Raw genomic sequence first — 9,889 nt, forward strand, 5'->3', positions numbered from 1 at the left:
GATCACGGCGGGTAAAGCTTTTATTATGCAAAGCAAGTGTGTGAATGAAACGTTCCCTTTACTTACCCGGATTTGGAGTTCTACAGGAGCGTTTGCGGATCTACCGTGCAGTATATCAGATGCTGCCGAATTCTTTCGATCCGAAGAAGGGAGCTCTACGGAGAAGTTGTTCTGGTCTCAATACCTTGGATCAGAACATCCGGTGCCCCTTAGCGACCAGCTAAAACAGTTGGTCGAGCTGCACAAGGGAGCCGAACTGGCAATCATAGTAGTTCTCCCTTTACTACCCTAGCCGATATAACGGAACATAGGGTAGCAAGCACAGGAGCCGGGCAACCCAACTATTGACCAAAGACATGATTCAGAGCCGATGCATATAATGCTATAAGTTCGGGGTTCCGAACTATACTATAAACGTGTTCGGACTTTCTTGTCGTGTTATGGGGTACAATGACGCCCCTGGCGAATTAAGGCGTACCATAATGTACGGGTGCAATTGAAAATAAATGGACAAGAAAAAATTGAAGTAATGGGTAAACACTGCAGATTATTTTTCATTGTAAGTTGATTGATACGTCAAGGCGTATCTATACAAAGTAGTGCAATAAGCAAATAAGGCTATTTAACATGCCACGACCAAGAGCGAGTTGCGTGCGGGTATTTAAAACAGGTATGACGATCATTAGCAAAGACCACCTGGGTATTCCCTTGTACGTCCGAGCCCCTAGCTTTCTTGGCGTATCCGTCCCGCTACGGCTCCGATGAACACATTTATCAAAAAAGGCCTTGAGAGGTGAAAAAACTTGAAAGAAAGAGAAAAACTGAAGGTATGCAGATCCAGGAGCGGGTGAGCCGCATTGTGGGCTGCAATCTTAGTTGTGCCTCCGTCCATGCCCATGGTATTTTAAGTGCGTGGTTGTGTACGCGCGGCATGAATTTCGCCGCTTTATTGGGGCTAGGATGAAGGCCAGATTGCTAGCTGAGTTGTGGACGAGCCGGATGGTCCTGTTGCGGAGTAGCACGGACCCGCTTAACGATGTCCGAGGGCTTTATTGCCGAATTGAGGTTTTGCCTAAGGAGGCTATTCTATACTTATGCTGCAAGGGCCGCGGTATGCTCCTCGGTACGGAGGGAGCGCTCTGTATTTCCATTGACTGTTATAACACCGCGGGGTCCGGGCATCTTGAGCTTAAGGTAGGCATAGTGCGGCACCGCATTGAAACGGGAAAATGCGGTTCGTCCGAGCAGTGCGTGATAACCACTGTGGAAGGGGACAATATCGAAGAGTAGCTCTTCGCTTTGGAAATTATCCGGGGATCCGAAGACCACTTCCAGTGTGATTGAGCCCGTGCAGCAGGCCTCTACACCTGGTATGACACCTTTAAAGGTGGTTTTGGTGGGCATGATCCTTGAGGGATCAATACCCATTTTGTGTGTTGTATCCTAGTAAAGCAGGTTCAAGCTGCTACCACCGTCCATGAGGACACGTGTGAGCTAGAATCTGTCAATGATAGGGTCAAGCACCAGTGCGGTTGAACCGCCGTGACGGATACTGGTCGGATGGTCCCTTCGATCGAAGATGATCGAACAGGAGGACCATGGCTTGTATTTTGGGGCGACTGGCTCCATCGTGTAGACGTCCCTTAGTGCGCGCTTCCGCTCCCTTTTGGGGATATGGGTAGCATATATCATGTTCACCGTTTTCACTTGGGGGAGGGGACTTCTTCTGTCCCATGTGTTCTGCGGTCGGGGTTCCTCGTCGTCGTCACTTTGCAATCCCTTTTCCTTGTTTTCAGCATTTAACTTGCCGGCCTGTTTAAAGACCCAACATTCTCTGTTGGTGTGATTGGCTGGTTTATCAGGGGTGCCGTGGATTTGACATGGACGATCGAGTATGCGGTCCAGACTGGACGGGCCCAGATTGTTTCTTTTAAATGGATTTTTCCGCTGATTGGACTTAGAGCCACTGAATCCGGCATTGATGGTCGTGTCTTCGGTGTTATCGCCATTATTTCAACGCTTGTGTCTGTTGCGTCGGGGCTTGCCATTGCTATCTTTGGCTTTGGAAGTGCCAGGTTTGCTTGAGGTGATGTTGCTACGAGCTAGCCAGCTATCCTCACCCGCACAAAAGCGAGTCATGAGCGTCATGAGGGCTGCCGTGGACTTCGGCTTCTCTTGGTCGAGGTGTCGGGTGAGCCACTCGTCGCGGATGTTATGCTTAAAGGCCGCTAGGGCTTCGACATCTGGACAGTCGACGATTTGGTTCTTTTAGTTAAGAACCGAGTCCAGAATTTCCTGGCTAACTCTCCAGGATGTTGGATTATATGACTTAAGTCATCGGCATCCGGAGGTTAGACATAAGTGCCCTGGAAGTTGTCAAGGAATGCGTCTTCCAGGTTCTCCCAACTGCGAATAGAGTTTCCTAGCAGACTGTTCAACCAGTGCCTAGCTGTCCCTTTGAGTTTTAGCGGGAGATACTTGATGGCATGGAGATCATCGCCGCGGGCCATATGTATATGGATAAGGAAGTCCTCGGTCCATACCGCAGGATCTGCTGTTCCATCATATGATTCAATGTTTACGGGTTTAAACCCTTCTAGGAATTCATGCTCCATTACTTCGTCAGTGAAGCAGAGGGGGTGTGCGGCACCTCTGTGTCGGGCTATGCCCGAACGTAGCTCAAATGGAGCCCGTCTGCGGTATTCGGCCCGGACAGGTTTGTGCTTGTTATATCCGGCTTGGCGGCCGTCATTGCACGTTGGGGCGCACCCCCGTGATCCGTAGATCGATCTGGTTTGTCCTGCTCTGTTTTCCAAATCGTACCGCAGGTCATGTGTGTATCCCTGAGCTGTTGTGTTTGTATTTGTTCGAGGCAGTGCCGGCTGGTGCTCGTGCTGAATTGCCGTTTTATCTCAGCCACGTGGTGGACGATCAGCCGCATTATGCGCCGGTAGTGCCAGCTCTGGTGCCTCGTCATCGAATTGAGGTAGCAATTTGTGCTTTTGGTAACTTTTTGTTGGGCGTTCGAGTCCGTATTCCTCGGCTGCCAGGACCTCAGTCCATCTATCAGTGAGCAGATCTTGATCAGCTCGAAGATGCTGCTGCTTCTTCTTCAGGCTTTTTGCAGTGGCTATAAGTCGGCGCTTGAAATGCTCCTGCTCAACGGGATCCTCAGGGACGATAAATTCTTCGTCGCCGAGGCTCACCTCGTCCTCGGAGAGGGGCATGTAATTGCTGTCTTCCGAGTCGTCATTCACGGCCTGGTCGTCGGGGTTAGCTCGCCCATCTTCCCGTCCGGCCTCTTCAAAACTTGGCTTGGCGGGGTCTTTGTTGTCTTCAGCATCGTCCGGAGTGCTATTCTCTCTTGTGCCGGTATCGCTATTTTTACCATGGCGTGACTTAGAGCGGCGCCGCTGACGTCGGCACTTAGACTGCTTCTCAGGAAGTTTATCCTCAACTGGATCTTTTATGTCATCGCCATTGTCTTCTTTGGGTGTATCCACCATGTATATATCGTATGAGGAGGTGGCTATCCAGCTCCCTATTGGCGGTGGTTCTTGTTCTTCTCCGGCATCGTCGTCCATACCGTCGATGTCTTCGGAGTCGAAATCAAGCATGTCGGTCAAATCGTCAACAATGGCTATCAAGTGGGTGGTGGGTGGGTAACGAAGTTCTTCGTCGCCCGCTTCCCACTCAAGCCGGACATAGTTCGGCCAAGGATCTCCTGACAAAGAGAGAGACTTTAATGAGTTTAACACATCGCCTAAGGGCGAGTGTTGGAAGATGTCCGCGGAGCTGAACTCTAAGATCGGCGCCTGGTCAGATTCGATGGGTGCAGATACGCGGGGTTCGGAACCTATGGCTGGAGATGAGTCCGAGGCTCCGATGACACAGGCCTTGTTGGAGGTCATATCTGTGTCCGGTTCTAGCGTCGTTGAGTTCGCGGCTTCCGTGGCGAGGTTGAGCCTCCCGTCCCCGGATGGCGCGCTCTGCTCTGGATCTAGGGCTAGTGCAGTTACATGCGCAATCTCCCGCACACCATCTGATGACAGATTTAGGTCATCTTCATCGTGGCGGCAGGGCGCGGCTGTCAGGGGCTCGAATACGTCAAAGATCAAGTCTCCGTGAATATCGGCGGTGTAGTTCAAGCTTCCAAACCTGACCTGATGGCCAGGGGCGTAGCTGTCGATCTGCTCTAGATGGCCAAGCGAGTTGGCCCGCAGTGCGAAGCCGCCGAATATGAAGATCTGTCCGGGGAGAAAAACTTCACCCTTGACGACATTGTTGTGGATGATTGAAGGAGCCATCAAGTCTTATGGTGGCGACACAGTGGAACTCTCAATGAAAGCACCAATGTCGGTGTCAAACCCGGCGGATCTCGGGTAGGGGGTCCCGAACTATGTGTCTAAGGCTAATGGTAATAGGAGGCGGGGGGACACAATGTTTACCCAGGTTCGGGCCCCCTCGATGGAGGTAATACCCTACTTCCTGCTTGATTGATCTTGATGATATGAGTATTACAAAAGTTGATCTACCATGAGATCGAAGAGGCTAAACCCTAGAAGCTAGCCTATGGTTATGATTGTTCTCCTCCTACGGGCTAAACCCTCCGGTTTATATAGACACCGGAGGGGGCTAGGGTTACACAGAGTCGGTTACAGAGAAAGCAATCTTCATATCCGAATCGACAAGCTTGCCTTCCATGCAAAGGAGAGTCCCATCCGGACATGGGACGAAGTCTTCTATCTTGTATCTTCATATCCCAACAGTCCGGCATATGCATATAGTCCGGCTGTCCGAGGACCCCTTAATCCAGGACTCCCTCAGCAAGGAGGTACCAAAGTAATCTAGGAGTGGATCACTAGACAAAATTCAAGAACATCCTAGTACCTAAAAAGGACCAAGGAAATTTTTCTCGGTTATGGAGGTGATAAAGAGCTTGTCATAAATGGTTATGTCGATGCTAGCTGTCAGTTGAATGGTGGAGCTGTCAGTTGGTGCAGTTCCAAGCAGAGTGTTGTGGCGGGATCTACGTGTGAAGCCGAGTACATAGCTGCTTTGGAAGCAGCGCATGAAGGAGTCTGGATGAAGGAGTTCATATCCAATCTGGGTGTAATACCCAGTGCATTGGGTTCAACGAAAATCCTTTGTGACAACACTGGAGAAATTGCCTTAGTGAAGGAATACAGGTTTCACAAGAGGACCAAACACATCAAGTGACACTTCAACTCCATTTGTGAAAAGGTCAAGGATGGAGACATAGAAATTTGCAAAATACATACGGGTCTGAATGTAGCAGACCCGTTGACTAAGCCTCTTCCGCGAGCAAAACATGATCAACACCAAGACTCCATGGGTGTTAGATTGATTATAATGTAATCTAGATTATTGACTCCAGTGCAAGTGGGAGACTGATGGAAATATGCCCTAGAGGCAATAATAAAGTTGTTATTATTATATTTCCTTATTCATGATAAAGGTTTATTATTCATGCTAGAATTTTATTGACTGGAAACTTAAATACATGTGTGGATACATAAACAAATACTGTGTCCCTAGTGAGACTCTACTAGACTAGCACGTTGATAAAAAGATGGTTAAGGTTTCCTAACCATAGACATGTTTTGTCACTTGATAACGGGATCACATCAGAATGATGTGATGGACAAGACCCATCTGTTAGCTTAGCATATGATCGTTCAGTTTATTGCTATTGCTTTCTAATGTCAAATACATATTCCTTTGACTATGAGATCATGAAACTCCCGGATACCGGAGGAATATCTTGTGTGCTATCAACCATCATCACATAACTGGGTGATCATAAAGATTCTCTACAGGTATTTCCGAATGTGTCTGTTGAGTTGGCATGGATTGAGATTAGGATTTGTCACTCCGTGTATCGGAGAGGTATCTCTGGGCCCTCTCGGTAATACACATCACAAGTAGCTTTCAAGCAAAGTGACTAAGGAGTTAGTTACGAGATGATGTATCACTACTAGGGAAAAGCCTATACATAGGATCTTACCAGCAGCGAGTTTTAAAATAAGGCGCTGCTGCAATTTATCAGTAGCGCGCTCCACCAGAACTCGCTGCTGAAATAGAAGTAGCAGTAGCGCGCCTCCACTAAGCCACGCTACTGCTACAATTCACACGACCCCGCCACAAAGCTAGTTATAGCAGCAACGTGTTAATTAGAAGGGCGCTACTACTAGGTAGTTTAGTAGTAGCGCCTTTACCTATACTGCGCTACTGCTAAAACTAGCTACCTTCCACCACCCATGCTCTCCTCTATCCAAATCCACACTCACACTCACACTCACTCGACCTCCCGCTCAACCCCTCCCCCCCCCCCCCCGCGCCGGTCCTCTCTCGTCGGCCGCCGTCGCCTACCCCTCCTCCCTCTACGCCGTCGTCACCTCCTCCTCCTTGCTGGACTCGGTACCGCCCTCCTCCTCCTCCGTCCTTCCTCGAATCGCCGCCGGCCGGCCCCTCCTCGCTCCGCCATTCCTCCTCCATCCTACTCTCTCCTTCCTCCTCCAGTCACCCCTCCTTCTCCCACCTCCCTCCTCTATCCACAAACCCTCCTCCCTACTACATTTTTATTTAGTAGGCTAGTTCATATGCAACATTTTGATTTAGTTCATATGATTTAGTTGATTTAGTAGGCTAGTTGATTTAGAACATTTTGATTTTGTTGATTTAGTAGGCAAGTTGATCTAGTAGGCTAGTTGATTTAGCTGATTTATAGAACATTTTGATTTAGTTGATTTAGTAGGCAAGTTGATTTAATAGGCTAGTTGATTTAGTTGATTTATAGAACATTTTGATTTAGTTGATTTAGTATGCTAGTTGATAGCTCAGAAGATTTGGCACTTGGCAGTTGGTTCTATTCTAGAAGGTGCTAGTAAACTATGAATATAACTGAAGAAGAACCAAAAAATCACATGCTACTGTTTTTATTTCGTGTGAAGTGGATTGTTAATCCTTTGCTCATATTGCTTTAGGAAAATGGCGCCGCCACCACTACCACCATGTCAATTGTGCAAGTCAAGATGCGCCAGCAGCCTTGCAACTGGCAAGCTGCTCGGCATCTGCTTCCAGCCGAGTTTTCGTCATGCGGCGGTAAGAAATTATATGAAATGTAACAACTATTTTATTTTTAATGTTGGCATTACTGCATTGTGTCATTTTGCTTTTTTTACACAGATCGTCCCATGCAATGTGAGGTTGAAATTCAATAAGCTGACATGAGACATTGTGACATTTGAGGCTCCTGGGGACTGTACACTATAGAGGTCGAGAAAGGATGAAATATTTCGCAGATTGGAGGAGATGGATGGGCCCGTTTCCTCGCCCGCATGCGTCTTACTGGTGGTGAGTTTATCAGCTTCTCCTTCAGAGCAGAAAGACCCAAGCTGGTTGTCATTTATATCAACCTGGTGGAAGATGATGAAGATGACGAAGATGATGAAGATAATGAGGACCCACTCGATGAAGATGATGAGGACCCACTTCATGAAGCCATCATAGCTCAAAGAATGAGGTTGAGTGACAAGGAGGTGTGCAACCTATGGGACATAATTCCACCACGTGCTAACTTTGTCGGGGTGCCATTCGTGACCCGCCTGACAAGTACCATGGTCGATCGACATGATATGGTATATTATACTTACAAATGCAAATTATCTGATGATATGATTAGTGTGGAGTCCAATGATATGTTGTGTGGAATCTAGTCGATGATATGCTTTAGTGTAGAGTTCAATCACATGCTTATTAGTGTAGAATCTAAGGAACTATTAATAGTGTAGGTAATCCATATATACTTATTTGCAAGAGTATGTGTGAGGCTATTTATTAATTGACATGTTTTTCTTATTTGGAAATTGGCAAAGAGCCTATCTGTGAGTTATGGTATCGAGCCTGATGAAGAAGGCTCAGCTGGACTACGCCTTACCGCAAGGGGCTCCGTCACAACCTGTATTTACCGCGTGGACACGGACAGTCGCACACACTTAAACTCGGTTGGGTGGAAGAGATTCCTCGATGGCAAGAATCTTCATGTTGGACAGGCCATCCTAATTACTATCAGGAACTGTTGGGGAACATAGTAATTTCAAAAAAAAATCCTACGCACACGCAAGATCATGGTGATGCATAGCAACGAGAGGGGAGAGTATTATCCACGTACCCTCGTAGATCGATAGCGGAAGCGTTATGACAACGCGGTTGATGTAGTCGTACGTCTTCACGATCCGACCGATCCAAGTACCGAACGTACGGCACCTCCGAGTTCAGCACACGTTCAGCTCGATGACGATCCCCGGACTCCGATCCAGCAGGGTGTCGGGGATCAGTTCCGTCAGCACGATGGCATGGTGACGATGATGATGTTCTACCGACGCAGGGCTTCACCTAAGCACCGCAACGATATGACCGAGGTGGAATATGGTGGAGGGGGGCACCGCACACGGCTAAGGAACGATCACAAAGATCAATTTGTGTGTCTTGGGGTGCCCCCTGCCCCTGTATATAAAGGAGCAAGGGGGAAGGCCGGCCGGCCCTTGCGGCGCGCCAAGGAGGGGGGGAGTCCTCCTCCTAGTAGGAGTAGGACTCCCCCTTTCCTAGTCCAACTAGGAAGGGGGAAGGGGGAAGGAAAGAGGAGGGAGAGGGAGAGGGAAAGAGGGGCCGCGCCCCCTTCCCCTAGTCCAATTCGGACTCCCCATGGGGGGCGCCACCTCCTGGGCTGCTGCCCTCTCTCTCCCCTCAGGCCCACTAAGGCCCAATACTTCCCCGGGGGGTTCCGGTAACCCCTCCGGCACTCCGGTTTTCTCCGAAACCACCCGGAACACTTCCAGTGTCCGAATATAGTCGTCCAATATATCAATCTTTATGTATCAGCCATTTCGAGACTCCTCGTCATGTCCGTGATCACATCCGGGACTCCGAACAACCTTTGGTACATCAAAAACTTATAAACTCATAATAAAACTGTCATCGTAACGTTAAGCGTGCGGACCCTACAGGATCGAGAACTATGTAGACATGACCTAGAACTATTTCCAGTCAATAACCAATAGCGGAACCTGGATGCTCATATTGGCTCCTACATATTCTACGAAGATCTTTATCGGTCAAACCGCATAACAACATACGGTGTTCCCTTTGTCATCGGTACGTTACTTGCCTGAGATTCGATCGTCGGTATCCAATACCTAGTTCAATCTCGTTACTGGCAAGTCTCTTTACTCGTTTTGTAATGCATCATCTTACAACTAACTCATTAGTTGAAATGCTTGCAAGGCTTAAGTGATGTGCATTACCGAGAGGGCCCAGAGATACCTCTCCGACAATCGGAGTGACAAATCCTAATCTTGAAATACGCCAACCCAACAAGTACCTTCGGAGACACCTGTAGAGCACATTTATAATCACCCAGTTACGTTGTGACGTTTGGTAGCACATAAAGTGTTCCTCCGATAAACGGGAGTTGCATAATCTCATAGTCATAGGAACATGTATAAGTCATGAAGAAAGCAATAGCAGAAAACTAAACGATCAAGTGTTAAGCTAACGGAATGGGTCAAGTCAATCACATCATTCTCCTAATGATGTGATCCCATTAATTAAATGACAACACATGTCTATGGTCAGGAAACATAACCATCTTTGATCAATGAGCTAGTCAAGTAGAGGCATACTAGTGACACTCTGTTTGTCTATGTATTCACACAAGTATTATGTTTCCGATTAATACAATTCTAGCATGAATAATAAACATTTGTCATGATATAAGGAAATAAATAATAACTTTATTATTGCCTCTAGGGCATATTTCCTTCAGTCTCCCACTTGCACTAGAGTCAATAATCTAGATTACACAGTA

The sequence above is a fragment of the Triticum aestivum genome, chromosome 3B (assembly GCF_018294505.1).
Source record: "Triticum aestivum cultivar Chinese Spring chromosome 3B, IWGSC CS RefSeq v2.1, whole genome shotgun sequence".
In the NCBI taxonomy this organism is placed as follows: domain Eukaryota; kingdom Viridiplantae; phylum Streptophyta; class Magnoliopsida; order Poales; family Poaceae; genus Triticum; species Triticum aestivum.